Below are 21,020 nucleotides of genomic sequence, written 5' to 3' on the forward strand. Positions count from 1 at the left end.
AGGGCTCCTCACCTATCGAAGTGGTGTAGATCTCAAGACTAATAGAGTTTGTTGATGCAATTATAAAGTACAGAATTCTTCCATTTATGTAGCTAGCAGCTGATTCCCGATTCTCAGTATTGACTGTACTTACATTGCAGCCTTCATGTGCTCACCTGGTTATGGTCACACTGCCTCTTTTGCTGAGAACGGCTTGCTTGATGTCCTCCTACCTTTTGTAGGTAGGAACATTCAAACGGCTGCTATGTGCATAATGGTGTCTGGTCGCTTCTGGTTTTTTGACCCAAATGACATATTCCTAACTAAATTGACTGTGGGTAGCTTTCACCACAAATTAAAAGCAGCACTTTTATTTGTGTCTCCTGATGGACAGCTAGACGCCCATCCATCTCTGACTTTGTAGTGTATACAGCCTCCATAGTAACGTCATCCTCCTTGAATGGCCAGTTTCTAACATCACTATTGAACACGAGCTGGCAGTGTGCCCAGGTGGCCAAGAAGGCCAACGGCATTCTGGCTTGCATCAGAAATAGCGTAGACAGCAGGACCAGGGAGGTGAGCGTCCCCTTGGTCCCACTTCTTGTAAATGTAAAACAACCCTCAGATGAAATCTGCCGAACAGCTCTTCATCGTTGTTGTTTTATATCCCATTCCACTGTTTACTTCAGATTCATACATATCCAATGTGGCAACTCTTTCATGGCCTAATGAGTAGAATGTAAGTTTATTCTAACAGCAGGTACATGACAGAAAAAAATGACGGAATAAATTTCCTGTCTCGTTTTCATTATGCTTCAGCTTTGGACTTAGTTATCATAAAGTAAATCACCCAACTCTTGACTACACAAACATTTTAATAACTACAGAGATTTTAAGTAATTTTTACCTTTGGTGAATACAGAATCCTGTTTATTTAGCAGATGACTATACTGACCTACAGGTATTAGAAAAGAAATCTTCCGGCAAAGATAATACTCTATTTTGGAATGGATATTGAGCAATTAAGGAAAGAGCAATATTTTATTATTCTTGGCACAGAGGATATTTCTTGGGCAATGACAACCTGTTCCTTTTTATCTTTCCCACCCATGCCACATTGCAGCAACTGCGGCCACAGATGCCTGCACTGGATGAACACCTGTCCAATCTATGCAAGAAGGAAAGGAAATCAAGGGGTGGCATGTTCACTGATTTTATGTGCACAACCCAACAGTGACAAAAAGATGGAGAAGTGGAAGAAAGTTAAATTTAGCATGGTTAAGAGGAGAGAGGAGAAGAAAAATGGCTGTGGACTTCAGAAACAGCCTTTGCAGGAGACAGAGCACTGTCTAAATACACTTTTTTTTCAAAGGCTAACCACCACTTTCTGTGTCGGTCAGCCTTTCTCTAACAATGCATCTACTGCAGTGAGCTGAAGGAACCTCACAAAGTTCAACAAGGGGAAGGGCAGAGTCCTGCACCTGGGGAGGAACAACCCCAGGCACCAGGACATGCTGGAGGCCACCCAGCTGGAAAGCAGCTCTGCTGAAAAGGATCAACTTGGGGTCCTGAATAACATCAGCTAGCTATGTGCCCTCATCACAAAGAAAGTCAACAGCCTCCTGGGCTGCAATAGCCAAAGTGTTGCCTTCAAGTCAAGAGAGGTTATCCTTCCCCTCTACTCAGTGTTGGCGAGGCTGCACCTGCAGTACTAGGTCTAGTTCTGGGCTCCCCAGTAAAAACAATGCATGGACGTACTGGAAAGAGTCCAGCGAAGGTCCAACAATATGATAAAGGCACTGGAGCACCTCTCCTGTGAGGAAAGGCCAAGATAGGTAGGACTGTTCGGCCTGGAGAAGAAGAGGCTCAGGTAGAATCCCATCAATGTCTGTAAATACCTGAAGGGAGGGTACAGAGAAGACAGAGCCAGGCTTTTTCAAGAGGTGCGCAGTGCCAGGACAAGAGGCAAGGGGCACAACCTGGTACACTGGAGGCTCCCTCTGAACACCAGGCAGCACTTCTGATGGAGCACTGGAACAGGTTGCCCAGAGAGGCTGTGGGGTTTCCCTCCTTGAAGATCTTCGAAAGCTGCCTGGACATGGTCCTGGGCAACCTGTAGATCTCTGAGATGGCAGCTTTTTACACCAGTTTGCAGGTACAAGTTTGTCCTTTCACATTCCACATTGCAAAGCAACAAATAAATTGTGCATAGTGTGAGATACCGTAAGCTCACTTATCTACTCACAGAGATAGGTTCTTTCTATAGTTCCATGGAATATTTCTCCCTTTTCTCTTGCCCTAACTACCTTACAACTTCTGAAATGATTTTCATACCACAGCTCTATGACATAAAAAGCTTTGCAGAACTCAATAAAATCCCTATGTAATATATAAAAACCCTTTCTATATACAAATGTCCTGACTTCTGCCCCAAGAGGGCATGCATTTTATTCAAAACTCTGCTTTCATTTCATATTCGAATTGTAGGGCATCTCTGGCTGTTGCCTTCCTGACCAGATGGAGAAGTGCACTGTCACTACTTTTTCTACTATTCAAAATGTCTTGGTGTTTTCCTGTTCACTTTGCTCTAAAAAAAATCTGCATAACATAAAGGAAATAATTCTCATGTGAAGCAAACATGGCCAATCCAAGATCAAGTTTTTCAGTGTTGTTAATGCACAGTCTACAGTAGGTTTCAAATAATTCAGCCTTTCTTTAGTTCAGCATCCAGAGAAAGGCTTCATAAATGGGGGAAAGATGGGACTATGGGTATGCTAAGTCTATCAGATAGACAAGAATAATCACAGCACTTCCAATTTCTATATTTGCCCTTAAAGGGAAAAAAAAAAAAGGCATTAAGTAGCCCAGTGTTTCTAAAAATGTAGGTTTCTTGGACATATCCATCACATCATTCTAATATTAGCAAGTCTCCTGCGGTGATCATCTGTCTTTGCGACATTATAGAAAAATCCTGCCTTCTGTTAGGTATGATCTGAAGTGAGAATAGCCATAGTGGTCATATTAATGTCCTAAACATAATTAGCTAATTCGAAATGTTGACATTCATCAATAAATGCCTGTGCATTGCCAACTCATATAAGCCAGATAATTTCTTAGTTGTTGCACATAACTCCTTCACAGTAATCCCGACCATTTTTTTTTCCTGTGGATTTATCTCCACAGAAATGATTACCAAATGAGAATGGTGAGACTTCAGATGAAAATGGATGATTATATTTCACTGTGCCAAGAGAAATTCTTATGACATGTTCCACTCTTAGAGTTGTAGGGCAATTTCTCCATTTAAGGCTCTTGAAAGTTAATATCCTCAAACCCTGTTGAAATTGCTGGCTGTCCCTGCTCTGCATCACTATTGAGCCTCACCATTTCATGCATTAGTTTAGTCAGATGTCTCTGCTCAGTTTCAGCTATGCACGTGTCCCTGTCCCTAAAGATATACAAATAGCACCAGGAACATCCTAGTGGTCTTCAGCGCTTCTTGCCCGGTGCCCAACAAATGCAAGCAAAATGCAAATGCAGCTCACTTCTAGCATTGCGATGAAATGAAAGAAATCGTGGGAAATACTCCATTGCCTTCTGGTGGGATCTTTCACAATGAGCAGCATGGAAAAAAACAGAAGGGCAAAGCAATAAACTGTGGAATCTTCCAAGAATGCAAAGCAGCAGTGTTGTAACAGCAGTGGAGACACAGCTATTCCAGAGCACTGTGTAGACATGACTATTCCAAACGCAAATTGCATCACCGAGGATAACGAAACCCTCTGGACACACTGCTCCCTGTTTCAGAGGACTTATCGTAGATACAGATGTCCACAGAGAATTTCAATTGCATGTAGAATTTAGGTCCTTTTGATAAACCTTGTGCTCTGCATTATGCGGAGGATGAACTACGGAATTGCTTCTGAGGGAATGGAAAAGCAGATTTTAAAGACTAAGTCTTTGCTACTAAAAAGATATGATATTTTTGCATTTAAATCACTGATAGATACGCTAAACTGGAAATACAGCCAAGTGCTGGATACTTTAATTTTGCCACAAGGTTCATTCAGCAAGGTCAGCCCTGTCCCATTGCCTAGGATTGACCTTGGAAAATTGACCTCGGTACAAAATTAAAGCACCTTATCTTGACTGTGGTTTTACCACAGGAGAGCTGACGCACGTTGGTTTCTCTGAGGTTGAAAAAAATAAATGAGTTAATCTTTTTAGAGGTGGAGAAAAGTCCAAATCAATAGGCCCCTCTCCATTAGGGTATCTCTGCAAAACCATGGGTTACCTATTTTCTTCTGTGTGCTAACTGTGCATTAGAATATGATCAGTAGCCACCCTATGGACACAGCATTACAGTCGTGTGGCTGGTGGTAGCTGTATGTAGGACTAGTCTTGATAGTGACAGTATAAAATGAGCTGTAATATTTTAAACAGACAGAGGCTGGCGTAACAAGTAACCTTGGCAGTCATACAGATGACCAGTGAGGTGCTTTCTCTTGCATCCTTCTTATACCAATGGAAGCCTAAGGGGAAACCCACTTATTGTGGCACAAAAGTGGGACAGCCTATTTTGTGCTTTTGCCCTGGTGTATGTTACATAGGGAAAGCATTTTACTTGCTTATACAGACTATCCCTGTCTTAAGAGAGCTCACTGGGAAGGCTATTCTGGCAAATCCTTCCTGGTGTGGATTTGGCTCCAATTTTTAACCAGTGGAAACTTTCATGTATATGCTCCTATGACAGTGTAAGAATGATTTTTCTGATTTATCTTGAATATATTACTGACAGGTTAAAAATGATAAACACCCTCCTATACCAGGGAGGTACAAAACACAGACAGGCACTACAGTGACTACAGTGGCTTCAAAGCTAATTAAATTTACCTCAGAGCAGCTTTCCCCCACAGACAAACCCAGAAGTGCCAGCCCCATCAAGCATTGCCTCACTCACCTCTCTGACCTATCCTTAAAACTAGAAAAAAGCTGATCAGCTCCTCTCCATTTCAATTTTGTGCTCCCCAGACTGAACATCTTTTTAAGTCCTAGCTCCTGGCACAATGCCTTCTAGTCACTGGTCAGATTCAGCAGTGCCAGCTGCTAGCAGAAAATCCTACTATTCAAGGGATGACCTTATGTGCTCCAAACGTTGCTTTCTCATTCTGCTTAAATCATTTCTTCATGTTCAGCGCTTGCACTGACACCGTGATGTAGGCAGATAGGTTGCAAGCTTTCTGGTGCAAAAGTTATTATGCAAAAGATAAGAGAATTTGTATTTTTAGTTCAAAGTGATAGTCTTTTTACTAAAAGAAATTAACAAAAGTTCACAGAGAGCACACAAATTTTATTTTGAAATCAGTGCCACAGTATCTATCCCTGATTCACTTATGAAAGATCCACTGTAAAGCCCTGTAATGCCTTGTGAATAATTTTAGTGATTCACTCCCATGCAAATCTCTTATTTTCCAATGCAAATATTGCATAAGGGTAGCACAGTACTCTTAAACATGAACAAGACATAAACCAATTTCATTCAGATTATGTTTGTGTCATAAATAAGGCTCTGTATCCACTCAGTTCAAATCGGCCTCCTTAAGCAGGCTTGCACTCGTTAAATCCTGTCTATGACCTCAGGCAGCCTGCTCTAAATGCATGACTCTTGCATGTGAAGAGAGGAGCTTGGAAAATAACACTGAACTGAGCTAAGGCTAAATCTATTTGGATTCATTGCATCTATGGCTGGACCGTCTTTGTACATAACACTTATTTACATACATTTCAAGAACTCTCGGTTTTGCGTATGGAAAACAGAATCATGAGAATATGAAAAACTCATTCAAGCTTAGGTGACCCCAAGTCACCAAAAAATGCCTGATTACCCCTTCATACTTTACAGAAAATAGACAGTCAGTGCATGCCTATTAAAATCACTACATTCCTTCTGTCCCTTTTTTTTTTTTTTTCACACCACTCGTTTTCAGTTTTCTACTCATCCTACTAGTTCAAGTGGATTTTATACATGCAATTGTCTTTCTCTCTGTGTGTGTATGTCTGAAATGAATGCTATCATAGTGACAAGCCAGCATCCAGGCATATTTGGATGCATTTTTTTCAAGAACTTTAAGAATGTTCCAGCAGCATGAAGCATGGGAAAGTTTTTTAAAAAAAAAGTTACATATAGGAAGGTGACTGTTTTTAAACATATCTCTTCAGATATTTTTCCTCAGTAAGCACCTGTACGAAGTTTGCAGTTTTTCAAGATGTTAAAGTGGTTTGACTCCAGTTTAAAAAAGTTCAATGCTGTCAACTGTTTAATTTTTAAATACAGATTTTTTTTCCTCCTGTATTAGGCTTTGCTTAGCAGCCTTAGTAAGGTGCTATAGCTAGAAATCTTCTGTGGTTGTGCTGCAACAATTAAGGGATTTGACTCATGCTCACACAAGACTCTGACTCAGGAGCAGGAATGGCTTAAGCTGGCATGGCTGTAATGCTTCCTGCTCAGAGTCATCTATTTTGGCCTAGCTTTCTCCTCTCTTTCAAGTTTACTATCTCCACTGCAAAAAGGGCTAGACCTTTTGGGAAGCAGCCATGCAAACAAAGGTTTTTGACCTGTCAAAATAACCCAGCACTGATGCCTGGTCTTTAATTCATAGCCATTAGCAGCATCATTCAGAATTTAGCAATCCCCGCAGTAAAGGTGGGAAAGGAGAACTGTAGCTGGGAATTGCTCCATCTTGCCTAAGGTTGGTCACCCTTGCTACCCAGTTAAAGACCTTAGTTTGTGAACATGTCTCCTCTTCCAAGTCTGTCTGTGGTGTCAGAAATTAATATCATCCATAGCCATGTATTGGCAGGATATGTTAACCAAGCCAGTTTTACCTAAGAAACATGAAAGGAGAATGGGAGAAAACAGAGAGGTGCCTCTCCTGAAAGGATACTGAGGATCTAGGAGATTAAAACATTATCAGAGTGTGCTGCTGTTTGCAAAACAAAGTCCATTAAAAGCAGTGTCATGACCTGTGCAACAACTGCTCAGACAGAAAACCACCTCCCAGACAAGAGTTAAGTGGATCAAATACAACTCCACATGTTACCATGTCAAGTCCCAAACCTGACAGTTTATTTTAAGCTCACCTGTATCAAAAAATGACACTAAGATACTTGACTCTGCTGCAAAGCGTCTGGGTGTTCTGTACTGCCATTCTCCTGAGTAGGTTATCATCTTGGTCAGAGAGAAAATGAAAGGTGAAGGACCAAATAGCTACAGGTGATAACCTTTTTTAATATTACAGTTCACTTGTCATCCCTCTAAATATTTAGTGGCAAGAACAGGACCAAATGGACATGACATGACTGTGCAGAGGTCCTAAATCCCATTACACAGCTGGTGTGCAAGATCCACTCTCCACTTTTGCTTTAGGGTTTCAGGTTGTACCTACACTGGTGCAGATAAACCAGTTGGAATAATCTTGGCCTAAGTGTTGACACCCACTGAAACAAAGAGGGAATATTTTGCCAAGTTTAATAGGTATACTATTTGGCTCTAACTGTAACTTAAGACAAGCCAAAATGGATTCATAGTCTAAAATTATGAGTAAATTGGCAACTCAGGGAGAACATCCTAATGGGAAAGGTAATATATGAACAGGATGGATTAAATTGCCAATGAAGAGGAACTAGATGAAAGCCTTCAGAAAATGTCAGTTATAATTTTGTTCTGCCTCTTATTTTTCAGCAATTTACCAAGAAATAGACCTTTTACAACACTGGTCTTATGAGAACCTACCAACCTTCTCAGAAGAAGGATTCATTAGAGCTATTTTCCTAGTAAGGCCCAGAAAAAGAAAGACAGAGTGGCTAAGAAAATACATGTGATCTCTGGAGGCATGAGTCGCCTACCATGTGAAGGCAATTTGATTGTCCAGGTCACCACACATACCATTTGTTTGCCACATGAAATGCTGGAGACCAAGCCACAGGCTCTTTAATGCTAACTTAAATCTCTGGAAGAGAGTTGAGCAAAAGGTTATTGTACTTGTGAGCAACAGCAAGCCAACTTCCTAAGCATGCCTTGAAGTAGGGTACCACCAGGAAACGTGGTGATTCATGCTGGCGTGATTTCAGAAGGTAGTGCCCCCAGCCCTCTGCTGCAGCTCTCTGGGGAGGTTACCATGCCTACAGCACAACCAGGGTGCTTGCTGCTCAGCTGCACCAGCCCACGGCCCAGCACACTACATTTAACTGGAACTGATGGACATTTACGGCAGCACACCAAGCGTGAGACTGTGGCAGCTGAAAGGCAGGCGTAGTTCCCGTTCTGTCAGGTGACAAAGGAGTGAAAATTTCTTTCCGAGAAGCAGAGCAGCCAACAGGAGCAATATACTTTTCTAAGTTGCCCTAACTGTGTTCGTTTTAAAGCATTCTTTTATTTGCTGCCATTTTGCACTGTTGGTTGATGTCACTTATCTTTTCCAAGCAATACTGTGCAAACACAGCTACCAACATGGTGCTTTGCGTGGCCATATGAGGCCAGAAGGTGGGTCTGGTACTCTACCATCATCGTAAATATAACAATGTGGAGCTGTGCAGTCTGAAACATAGACACAGGCTATGTCTTCACTAACAGCTCACATTAATACCTTCCTCCCAAGAAATCGGTCAATACAACGTTAAGTACAATGTGCCTTCTTTCCATTACACAACATGTTTTGACTGGGAAACACCAGGGAAATGAGCACTGCTGTGAAAAATAAATAAATAAATAAATAAATAAATAAACATTTGTATAGACCTTCATGGTTACTCTGTTGTCTAGACAGAGGCTGCTTCTGAGCTGAACTATTTAACATTTGAGTTTCAGGTGGTTTCTCTCTTCTTTACTATTCAGACATAATGTTGCCCCTTAGTTCCCTGGACAGGAACATCACATATTACTTCTCTCCACACTTAAGAGAGGGGGAATTTTTTAGGTAGGGGTCTTTTCCAAGTGTTGCTTCAGAGAAATCACTGGCAACATTCCTTAAAAAGCAGGCAGACAAAAAAGTAATAATAAAGAAACAAAGAAAAAAAACTTCTTAAACCTATCAGCTAAGTATTAATCAATTAATTTCTTTCAATTCAGTGCAACGGATTGGCAGTCTATGAAGGAGAGTAACAGACCCTGCTGGCAGAAGTCCTATTACTTTCAGGAGAAGGGCTCACTGATGCATCAAAGCTCAGTTTGAATCTCACACGATCAGGGAAAGGTGCTGCCACCATATCAGAGTCACAGTATCATAGTCAGTTTAAGCCAATTTGAAAAGTCACTGCCACTGATGGGGCAAGTTCTTCCTGCTCACCCTTGGCCACATATGCCTGCCATCCCTCCCATGCTGGCACACAGGTGATCAGTTTGTTGATCTCAGTAAATACTGATCTTACCGAAAATAAAAGGTTGTTTTTCAGCTGGATCGGAGGAGAAGCGAATGCATTGTCAGGACAAAATCACCACTTTTGTGAACAGTGCAGTCTCAGATCACCACCCCAACATAACGATTGATCAGTGACTTGGTATTCAAGAAATCTGGTCTGCCTATGCTTAAAAGTTCCTTTGAACATTCTTTTTTAAAAGACTGTATGTATCCAAGTTGCTGTTTATAAGCCCCACAGTTTCTAGTATAACAGTTCTAGAAATTCAGATTTTTTCCAAAAATTTCTGGAATTCTAAATATTCTAAATCTTGGAATATTTATGAGGTTCCACAATCATAAATAATATAGCTTCTTGTTATTATATCACCCAATGAAAGCAATGTTAGTTGAATCAGTCATGGGTCCAGGATCGTAACTGTTGAATAACTAAAAAAAAAAAAAAAAAAGGTGTTCAGGCTGACTTTTATGATTTTATGCTGACTTTATGTTAATTGTACAATTCAAAATACTGTCTCACATATCTGGTGCCAGAAAAGTAAATCTTTAAAACTGATAGATCAGAATTTCATGACAGGAATAGCCAGTTAAGGAGTTAGGCTTGTCCTTTTGACCCTGAATAGGGTTGGTCAAAAATATGTTAAATCTAAAAAAAAAAAAATAAATAAATAAAAATATTTGCTCAAAGGTACCTGTTAGTTCACAAGGAAGAAGTTTAAATAGGTTATAATTACTATTTAACTGTCTGAACAGCGTTCATATTCTCATCTATTAATCACTGTTGTACTCAATACTGTGGCTTGGAAACTTTTGTAACATGCAGTCTACTTGAGTATATATGTTTGAGTTAATTTTCCCAACTATAAAAACTGGCAGTATAGACATATGGAAACAGACAACCTGCCTGCGTCTTCTTGTCAGGATCCTCTGCCACCACTAAAACCTCATCACAATACTCAGGTAACACTATCACCAGTGTTACATTGGCATTCTTACTTATAAAAGAATTTAAGTTATGAATCCCTCTTATATATATTAAAATACTGTTCCAGAGCCTTATTTTTCCTATTAAGTGTTTGATTTCATGAAATGGTGAAATGTCACATTTCACTGGGAAGACATTAGAGTATCTGTATTTTCATAGTTATGAACACTATGACTTCTAGTCACCAGAGAATTTCAGGTGAAGTTTAGTTATGAAAGAACCGTGGTAATAGCAGGACCTAAATTTGCTTAAGTCAAAAGATAATGCATATGTCAACAGATTTATTTATGTTTTTACTGTTAAAGCTCTGTAATAACGCTAAACAACTTGTGAATTGTTCAAAACAATGCACTGCATCCAGCTTGCATCATGTTATCTCTGTTGAAAACCTATGCAAACGAGGTGTAGCAACTAATGACATTCCTTCTCTTTCTTAATACAAGGCTGAATTTTTCATTGGTAAATCATAGTATGCCTAGATCACTGATGGCATAATGGGCAATTACATTTCAAATCGACTTTAAAATTAGTTACTTCCTTTATACTTCCAATCATTTAATATCTAAGCACTTAAATCTTCAAGTGATCATTTGTATTTCATTGTCCTTCCCTTTCAGTACCAGGTAGGAAATAATTAGAAGGCTATCTTCTTTGTGGCTCTTTTCATTTTAAAATAATACCTATTATTATGTGTGTAATCAGAAGTAGAGTGGGATCATTTTAAATATATAAAATTAAATGGAATTATATTTGATAGCTCCAATAAATTAATAAAAGGAATTCTATTTTTGCACAATGATTCTTTAAAATCACTCCAGAATATTGCCTTTAAAAAAAACACCAAACCCTTATATTCACCTGTCTTGTACTTTATTCTGTATCTTGTGTTAGAAATATAAACATATGTATGTTTTAAGTGTTTCTTGTCTTATTAACAAAAACACTGCTATAAACTACAGAAAATAAATGATAAATTTAATGTGTATCTCAAATATATTTGAAAGTATAATATTTAAAATCTTTTTGAGTGACAAAGCTGGGAGTAGTTGCATTTTGACGTTTATGAAACGGAAATATTTTGTTGAAAATATGTTCTAGTTTCAAAATGAATGCAAAATATTTTTTTCTGCAATTAGCATACATACTTGCAAAGGTTCAGATAAAATTAGAATTCAGTCAAGATGAAAAACTACTTAACATGCATGAAAAGGGACCCACAATTAGAGACTGGAAAGGGGTTAGACACAATAGTGGGAATACATAATTCAAAATGTCACTCAGAAATCTACTTCGGAATAACATTAGTTGTATGCTGATTCTCCTGTTTGGCAACTCAGAACGTACTTTGATTCAAAACAGGAAAAGAAAGTGTATTTCACATCATTCTGTTTGGAAGCATGGCAAAAACAGGAACATTTTCTTACTGTTTCAGGAGAAATCCATATCTAATTAAATAAGGCTGCTGTCTTTCACCCTGTTTTCACCCAAAAACCATGATTCATCTACGCACAAAATTCAGTCCAGATTTCCTAAAGTCCTCAACACATCCTCCCCAAGGTTTAACTCACTGAGAAAAAAAAAAAAAAAAAGTAATGCCGAAAAAAGAAGAGGGAAAGAAAGAGCAGAAAAGAGAAAGAAGAAGCAAGTTGAATGAACACTCCATAAGATCTCTAAGTCTTTTCAGAAATTAAAAAAAAAAGAAAAGAAAAGAAAAGGTGGAGTTTACTTATCCTTAGCTGGGGTCTTATTCAGATGTCTCCTCAAGGCATTCAAGGAGGAGAGTTGAGGAGAAAGAAGGACACTTTGTGGAGTAGCTGGAAAATAAAGCAGAAAGGACAGCATATGGGGCATAAACAGTTATGGAAAACTGGCAAATAGTAACAGAAGAGTCAATTGACAGGAGCAAAGGTCAACATAAAAGAAATCAGTATTAAGGCCCTGAAGCATGGAGAGAAATGTCTACACACTAAACAAAATTGTTTACTGAGTTTTGATTTATAACCACTGCATCGATAATTTCAGTTACAGTTCACCGCATAAGACAATATTTTTCCCCAGTCCAGACCTTGCCAGTAAATGAAAATATCTGATTTTCAAAACAAGTTTTCAGAAAGGGAGTATTAGGTAACTTAGGACTGATGAGTAATTATAGTGTATTAAAATTTATCTATATAATCTATTTCCTAAGTCTATGAGTTAACCAGTTGGTTAATTGTTCCACTCTCAAAAGCTGAAATAAAAAATGAGATGACCAAAAACACATTTAAGAAAGGCAAGTTAAAAATCAACAACAACAAACCTACATTATAAAACTCTAAGCTTTGCCTCATGTTCACAAGTAGCTATCAAGCTACTTGCTTAATGATGGCAAGTGATGTGATTGACCATTAACTGTTCTGGAAGCTATCAGATATTGATAGCTTCTTGAATCCAAATTAATATTGTCAGTTACCAACGTTTATGACAATGCCTTATTTTCTTGCAGCCTTTCTGCATTAAACTGTTCTGCAGCCACAGATAGTTGTTCAGTCAGCTGTTCTGGCACAAGGTGATCCTTCCTCAGATCATGTGTGGAACACAGGGGCTGCTGTTACGTATTTTGGACATTGCACAGGACATCACCTCAGAGACACACAGAAAGATATGAAACTAATTCCAACACTTAGAAAGTGTTTCTTTAGCACATCGTTTGATGTGTTTGGAGGCACTTGAACATGGACAGACATTCACTGCAGAACACATGGACTTAACATTTTTTTTCACTTTCTAGCTGCTTAACATCACGTCTCTATGAGGTATCACTTCTATGGCAGAGCAAACTGTCTATTTTTCATCCACTGCAGCATAAAGACATTCAAGCTAGCTTAAACCAGTTTTTCACTGGAGCAGATGAGGTGTGTTCATGTGATCAGTTCTAGTATCTCCGAACACTAACCTCCAAAAAAAGCTTTTTGACAACTTAAAGTTGACAACTTTTAAAAATCAGTCCATTGAAATTCACTACTGGTTATCCTGTCTGTAAATGATCACTTCCTGCGGGTCACTGCAGAAGTGTAAGATCAGCAAAGTTTTAGCTATAGCTAAAAGTATGGAACTTAATGTACATCCTTACCAGTTCCACCTCTACTCTGAGAGACACCAGATGTGACAATTGGAACCCACCTTGCCTTTTATTAAGGTGGCCTCTCAAGCCATGGTGAATGTTGAGCACCAAGGATTTATCTTTGATAACATCTCTTTTGGTCAGCTGTCTCATTTATTAGTTCCCAACACTGTTAAAGGATTCAACAGACCTACTTAGTGTAAGTGGGTGGCAAAGTATTTGCCAGATCAGGGACACAAGAAACCTAAGCGTTCAGTGAATGAAGAAAACAATTGCAAGGAACTGCATAAAACTGCTATCTTGAGCTGCTGTTAGAAAATAGAATGCAGAATTTCACCTACCATGAAAATTTTATAGAATGAATATTAATGTTATGAAGAGAAGTAGGGTGGATTTGCATTATGTATTTGACTTGTCCCTAGAGCACAGAGACTGACATAGACTTGTGACTGCATTAAGTATAACTAAATTTTAATTGAAGATGATAGATTGTTGAGCATTCTGTTAATTAACCTCTTTATTCTACATTTTCCTACAGAATCTGAACTGTCCTTTGAAAGCAAGTTTTCCAGCTTAACCATCAAAAAATATGAACATGAGCTTCATTCACAAGAGATACTCTGGTAATAAAAACACAGGAAAAAGAAAAGAATGAATGGCAAATATAATAGAACTGGATTTGAACTCAGAAATGGTTTCATGGTAAAAAAAAAAAAAAAAAAAAAAAAAAAAGGTCCAGGCTAGTTACTTGCCGTTTCAAAGCTAGAAGCCCAGTCCTCAAAAGCTGATAAGGAATTGGTCCTCATAATACAGAAGCAAGCTCTCACAGCTCTATTTTAATTAAAAACAAAAACAAAACAAACAAAAAACCCCACATATATTAAAAAGAAATCCATCCCTGAAAGAATCTTTTTTTCTCCTATCTAAATGCAACCAACTTTGTTTCCTATGAGCTTTTATTTCTCTGCTTCATCTTGGATTTAAAATAAAATATAAGTTTAATCACAAAATAAAATTTCTTCATGAGTTCTGCATTATTTGCTGACAGACTTGTGCAATATGTCTGATTTCTCATCCTGACATAATACAAAGGTCAGATTTGTAATAAGAATGATTAAAATAATTTGCCCAGGATAAAAAAAGGGTACTTGTCTCCTAATGCAAAATAGGATCTTTCTAAATCATGTACTTTTCTCAAACGATTGCTAGTGCTATGTTAAAAAAGGAACCTTGTACACACAGTGAGATAGGGAGAGGGAAGGATCCTTCTCTGATCAGTCAATACCAGTCACCACAAGCAGCTGTTCCACATCTAATCAGGCATCACTCCATCACTCTCCAGCTGCCACACACATGGCATCTTTGAAGCATCTTGTCAGTGACAGTCTAATGCAAATTTCAGCACCTTTACTTAGCAGTGCAAAACAGATCATGATTCACAGAAAACTAGAAGGAAAACAAGGCAGTTAAAATGATCTACTTGCTTTGGGATGGCACACTCTACCATCCAGACTGAGATTTAGGGCAGGATTAATCTAAACACTGAAGTTATCTCAACACTAGAGGCCGAAGCCAAATTGTTTCTCCGCACTCCCTCAGTGTGTGTCCAGGAAAAGAGATGGACACCACGAGACAGTGATCACCCCATCCTAACACGAATGTCAGAAGTGGTGTGATGAACCGTCCTAAGGTACCCATCGCTTTTCACTGACTGCAGAGGAAGCATAGACTAGACATCTTATTTTATAGGCTAAAATTAGGTGAGATTAAGGCTATCCAGCTGCTCCAAAGTCAGACAGCATTCATTTTCCTTTTACATACTTCATAGGAGGTGCAGATAGTAGAATGGGGAAAGGATGAACAGAGCTCAGTGTGGGTAGTTGTTCAATATTTCTTTTTAGACTCATCTTTCAATGCGCGCCCCATCCATTATTTACGGCACACCATCTGAATGCTGCACTGAATAGAAAATCACTCATTTTCTCGTGGACTTTTCAATGATGCTCTCATCGTAGTACTCTATTTCTCCATAGATATTAATGAATTTATCTTCCCAACACCCCGGTGGTATTATTATCCTCCTCTTATGTGTTGCGAGTGGAGACACTGGAAAGTGAAAACTGTCCTCTAATTTTGTTTCCCTCACATAACATGCTTTCCAGCTGGCTTTTTCAGAGTACTTAGCAATTTTTAGGCCTTCATAAGGTCAAAGTACTGTTCCTGTTCACTTCTGCTGTGATTGTTGCCTAGCATTCAGCTGAGTAGGCTCTCGGGCCTGTTAAGGTGGATACCCAGAAAATGAAGAAAACATAGGGACCCAAAGGCCTCTATTTGGTGTTCTCTGCCATATTCATGACACACTTCACAACGTTTGCAGCCAAGCTGATATGGGCTGTTTTCACTATCCAGCTTTGACTCATTCCCTGCATGAACGCAATTCCTGTGCTTCCTTTCCTGGCTTGAAGAGCCTTTGCTTTTGGGGCTGCTTGCTGCTAGAGGCTTCATGTATCTCAAACACCAACAGGTACAACCTGAACCATTCCCCAGGTACCCTGCCAACATGAACAAGCTCTGATAGACCGTGCCTAGACTGAGTGGTACGTTTATACTTCTCTACTCAGTACGGGCCCACCTCCAGGCTAAATAAAAGAGGCCCATAAGCCAAACCTGAGCTCCAGACATCTCATCCCTGACACTGCTGGCTCGCCCTTCCCTGGCCAGCTCCAGCTGGATCTCTGCATAAGTAATGCCTGGGGCACAGTCCAGGGGATGGCAACACTCTTAAAATGCAAAATGGAGGAGGCTGCTTCACTCTAGTGGATGGCAACACAACTTTTGCACTACTTTATACTTTTAAAACCAAAAGAAATTCCCACTTGAACAGGGTAATTATGTCCTCAGACCTCAGCAGCCTTCACAGGGCAACATTTCACGGCATGGGTACCTATCCTGCTGAAGGATGCCCCTTGGTTCCAGCAGCAGGATTTGGTCCTCGGTCCTCTTATTCAGCAGAAGCACTCCTCCAGGGCTGTGTGGTTAGAGCAGGTCCCCATGCGGGACAGGATGACCTGCCAATATTTGTCTGAAGGGTGTGACCCTCCTCTTTCCGCAGATCTGCCTGCCTAGCGTCAGGCGTGAAACAAACGCGTTGAACAGTACGTGCTCTTCCACTACTTTGTTATGAAAACAGTGGTAGTAATGTTGTAGCTGGGATGGGCTAAGAACACGTGAGCAGTAGGGTCTGTAGGAAGAAAATCTTTTTTGTTAAGCATAAAATAATAACAAATAATTTTAAAATCACCTTGCCCCATAAACCACCTCGCCCCACAAGCACGTATTCTAAAAAAAAAAGACTATTTTTTTCTGTGTTAAACAACCCCACCCACCCGAAAAAATAACAAAAGAAAGCTTTTTTTTTTTTGCCTTTTTTTTTTTTTTTTCTGAAAGGATTGCTGCCAGAAAAATGTTTTTATCAATGCTGAGATCTGTCCAGGCTGTGTGGCAGGGGTACACTAACTGGATAGGTTAGCTGAATAAGCCTTTTTATTTCAGTGAATTTCAATTACTCTATTAAAATAAAACAGACTGCTGCACTTAAGAAAAAAAAGAAAAAAGTTATAGGAAAATTTAGAATAAAAGTCATCAATACCATGGTCTGGTTTTAACGTAATCAACATTGAATTAAGATAAGCATAAATGGCAAATTAAGATAAGCACAAACAGCGTTTATAAAATTAGTGTAAGGTTTGGCTTGTAATTTGATATTAAAATAAAAAGTGAATAGGATATTCAATATTGCCAAGTGAGTGGATTTCCAAAGTTAAATATGGGATTAATCAGAGTCTATTAATCTTCATTCTCTGTCTGACTAAATATAAAGAAATTTTATTTTATCAGCCTCATCGATCATTTTTTACCATTTACATTTTTTACCTTGAACAAACCACTCATTTGCTGCTACATTCCTGCTTTTAATGGGAATATTTTGCGTAGGAAATTGTGCAAAAAATAGGTCTGACATTGCTCTGCTTCTATCTTCACAAGTCCTTCTTTATCTCTGCACCCATTAGCTGACTGTTTGCAATATGGATTTATTTCAGTCTGCTTCTTGCACTATCAATGTCTTTAAATGAAGTTCTGCCCCTGTACATGAAAAGACTTCTTAATTCATAGTTTCACATTATACAGAGATTAACAGTAAAAGGTTATTAACAGTGCAAGGTTATTAAGAGCATGTTTAATATTATTTGAACGATAGCAGAATCCCATGGAATCCCATTTTGGTATAACTTTATTAATGACAGAAGTATTCAGCTGATTCCATGCTATTTCCTAGAATGACCAATAATAAATTACTGCAAATCAGTATGCATTTTAAGCTCCTTTTCAACTAGCAGTCGACAATTTTGCAGGCTGTTAGAGGCTGTGGCTGCTCAGTGTAAGCACTGATAAATGAATACACTTTACCAATGGCAAAGCCAATAATAGCATTACTATTATTTCACGGATTTTTTTCTGGTTTACATATTATCATTGCAGACACAACTGGAAGTTTTTGAGTTCAAGCCTAGCATTCAGTAGGCTAATTTCCTAAACCCTGATGAGGGTCAGACCCTTCTATGTTTCACTTCAGTGCAACTGAGGCAGGAAGAGACCAGGAGGCAGCACAGCTTATTTGGTTTGTAAGGTGCCAGGGGTGGTCATTTCTGGATCTAACTGTGGCTTAAAATTAGCTGCTCTGCGCTTTGTTACCAATCCTCAGTGGAAAATTCTTCTCTCTGGAGCTCAGCTGACATCAGGGATAGCCCAGGAGCGTGTTTCCCCCTGCCTTGCCACAGGCACCCACGTAGACAGTAACCTGATCAGTCCAAGATCCCTAAAACACCTGTGTCAGAGGATGGTTCCACCAGCTAACTGCGTGTCAGGTGTAAACATCTTAAACTGCCGTGACTGTTGATAAAATAATCATAAGTTTAAGCTCTTAATCAGCACCTACACTGACAACACCATAGGCTTACAGGAGTCGGCTAATACTTTAAAGCACCCACCTACACATACCAAAATTCTTCCTCCTCTAGCTCCATAAGCCAACATTTTCCCGATTAAGTTACAAACTCTAACTGTCTCAATTCTTATCCCTTTGTGATTTTCTCACAAGTTTCTTGCAAAGCCAGCCTAGATGCACTAATATGATTCACACACCTGAAAATCTTCTCTAAAAACACCTGTTTTGGTTTCTCATTAGAAACACAAACAGATGATTTGCTGTTGTGGAGCAGACTGATTTTAATTTCATAACCAAAAAATGCTTAACCCTTGGAGCCTTGTCTTTATGGCACTTTGTTTCTTTATTTAAATTCTGGGCTGTTTCACAGCTCCTGCGGTAGCAGGATGTTCATATAGATGAGCCCTTAGCAGCTATAAGTGCTTTTTCAATCTTCATGTTGTCCAACCCTACTCAGAGAAGGGCCATAGCATAGTTCCAGACTTCATTTTCTCTGGTGGCAAAACTAATTTAATGGATTTCCATCCTTTCTCACCCCACTTGCTCATCCCCTCCCTTGTAGCGCAACTTATCACCTCCTGAGCAGTGCCTGCATTCAGGGACAATACATGTTCAGTGCCATGCTCTAAATTAGATTAGTAAAATAATCTATGTTGAAAAGACTTTTTTTTTTTTTTTCTGGAGGATTTTTTTAGCTTAGAACATTTTGCTGATCCTATTGAGTAAAATCTTATCAATGACTGCACTGGCAGAACTGAAGTGATAAAGATCAACACAGGAATGGAAGCAAGCAGCTAGAGAGGAAAACTTTGTCAGAAGGAAGCTTGTTCATGGACATTCATCCTTAGATGCTGTATGTTTTAGTTCCTCCTCTGGAGGACTGGAGCTCTACTTTTCTATGATGCAGAAACCCAGAAGTGCAAAGAAACCTTGAGAACAAATTTAGCAATAACTATGAAGCCCACACATATTAGAGTGCTCTAAAAATCCACTGAATACTTGGGTAGTTTTATTCATCAAGAAAATTTGTTATTTGGTTCCTAATTCTACTGCATATTCAGTTTTCTCCATGCCTACTGAATTTGCAGCTCTGTAAGAGCTGACTTTGAACTTTTCACTTGAAAAAACTATTCTTTTGCTTCAGAAGAAGGTTTTGGTCACTGTTGTGAACAACCTTTTGTTGCCTAGCTTCTTGTCCGTCTGGGAGTGTGAGATAATTGACACAGAACACACAAAAGCTTGAATATACAATTCACGAAATTTGTGAAATGGTATTTATGTACACATTACACAGTAACAGTCAAAAAGAGATTGTTTGGTCTATGGCCGGGACCCCAATAAGCAATGAAAATCCTGGAAACACCTGGCCTTTAGGTACGGAGAATGGGCATGTAGTGCGTACTTTCCTACTTTGAGTGGTAACATTTTTTGGCTCACATTTAAATGTGGACAGCTTTGGTAGTGGCTCCTTTACAAAGAAATATCTGGGTAATTCAAGATAAACTGGTGAACGTATAGCCCACAGTCCCTGAGGAAGAGCAGAGGTTCTGTAAAATTATTTAAGGAAACGGTAAAAAATAGACTTTTTTAGGTAAAGCATTACATGAGAAAGAATAAAGTGGAAAGCAAGGCCAAGGACATGCAAAGCCAGGACACTGGCCTGCAAGTGGCGTTCAGGATCAGGCCTTTTGAGGGAACAGCAGAGCAGGGCCATGGGCAGGGACAGGCTAAGGCCAACCCGAGCCCATGGCTGGGCCCAGCCCTTTATGTCCCATAGCCAGGCAGGACAGGGTTGTGTGGAGCTGGAGCCCAGCCCTGCTGGGGCCTTGCTGGGGCTGGGGCTGACAGCCGCAGGGCTGACATTGGGTCCTAGTTCTGGGCAGTATGGGGAAGCCCCAGGGGTGGGCAGGGACAAGGAGGCCCTCAGTGCCCTCAGCACCATGACAGGCTGAGAATCACATCAAGGAGTGATGGGGTGAGGGAGGATAATGTAAAATAACTCTGCCAGAACTCATTTGCCATGGGTTAGGTGAAGAACTACAGTGAAAAAAACCTAGAAGATTTAACAGTTTGCTGAACACCATTTGTTAAAATATCGATGTAGCAATAAAACATACTCTGCTCCTCTAAGTCAATGAAAAGCAATCACAATGTTACTGCAACCAATAAACATACCACAATGGAAACAGAAATGCGAAGTCAAATTTTAAGGTCTAGTCTTACTGTGCATGTGAGAGGAGGGGAATCTGAGCTATTGTTAAAAAAAGGTCACAGAAAAGATTCTAGAGACAAAAGGTCTTGCAAATATGTTTCAGTTCAAGCTTAGTGATCCTGCCTCCTTCCTGCTCCCACTACATTCCTGGTTAAAAAAAGAACAGGGTTTGATGTGTAACTCTCACTGCTTGCCTTCCTCTCTTATCTTGTGGGTCTCTGTGGGCTATTAGCACCCAAGGCGGAAATAAATCATTTGCTTCCTTCTGCTTTATTTTATGAATAGGTAAAGCTGTTTAAAAAATAAAACAAACAAGAAAAAAA

At 39.4% G+C, this 21,020-nt stretch overlaps 1 long non-coding RNA gene across 6 annotated transcripts in view; it reads left to right on the forward strand.

Moving 5' to 3' along the window:
- Positions 1-14,282, forward strand: part of LOC121059770 — a 28,578-nt gene extending 14,296 nt beyond the window's left edge. For 4 of the 6 annotated variants that reach the window (XR_005814615.1, XR_005814618.1, XR_005814620.1 and 1 more), the window contains one exon: positions 14,019-14,282. This is a non-coding gene — a long non-coding RNA (uncharacterized LOC121059770). Of the gene's footprint in view, positions 1-7,720; positions 9,012-14,018 lie in introns of those variants that run through there. The other 2 variants (XR_005814616.1, XR_005814617.1) reach the window with 2 other exon arrangements.
- The last annotated feature ends 6,738 nt before the right edge of the window (positions 14,283-21,020 follow it).

Source organism: Cygnus olor, chromosome 1, assembly GCF_009769625.2.
Source record: "Cygnus olor isolate bCygOlo1 chromosome 1, bCygOlo1.pri.v2, whole genome shotgun sequence".
In the NCBI taxonomy this organism is placed as follows: Eukaryota; Metazoa; Chordata; class Aves; order Anseriformes; family Anatidae; genus Cygnus; species Cygnus olor.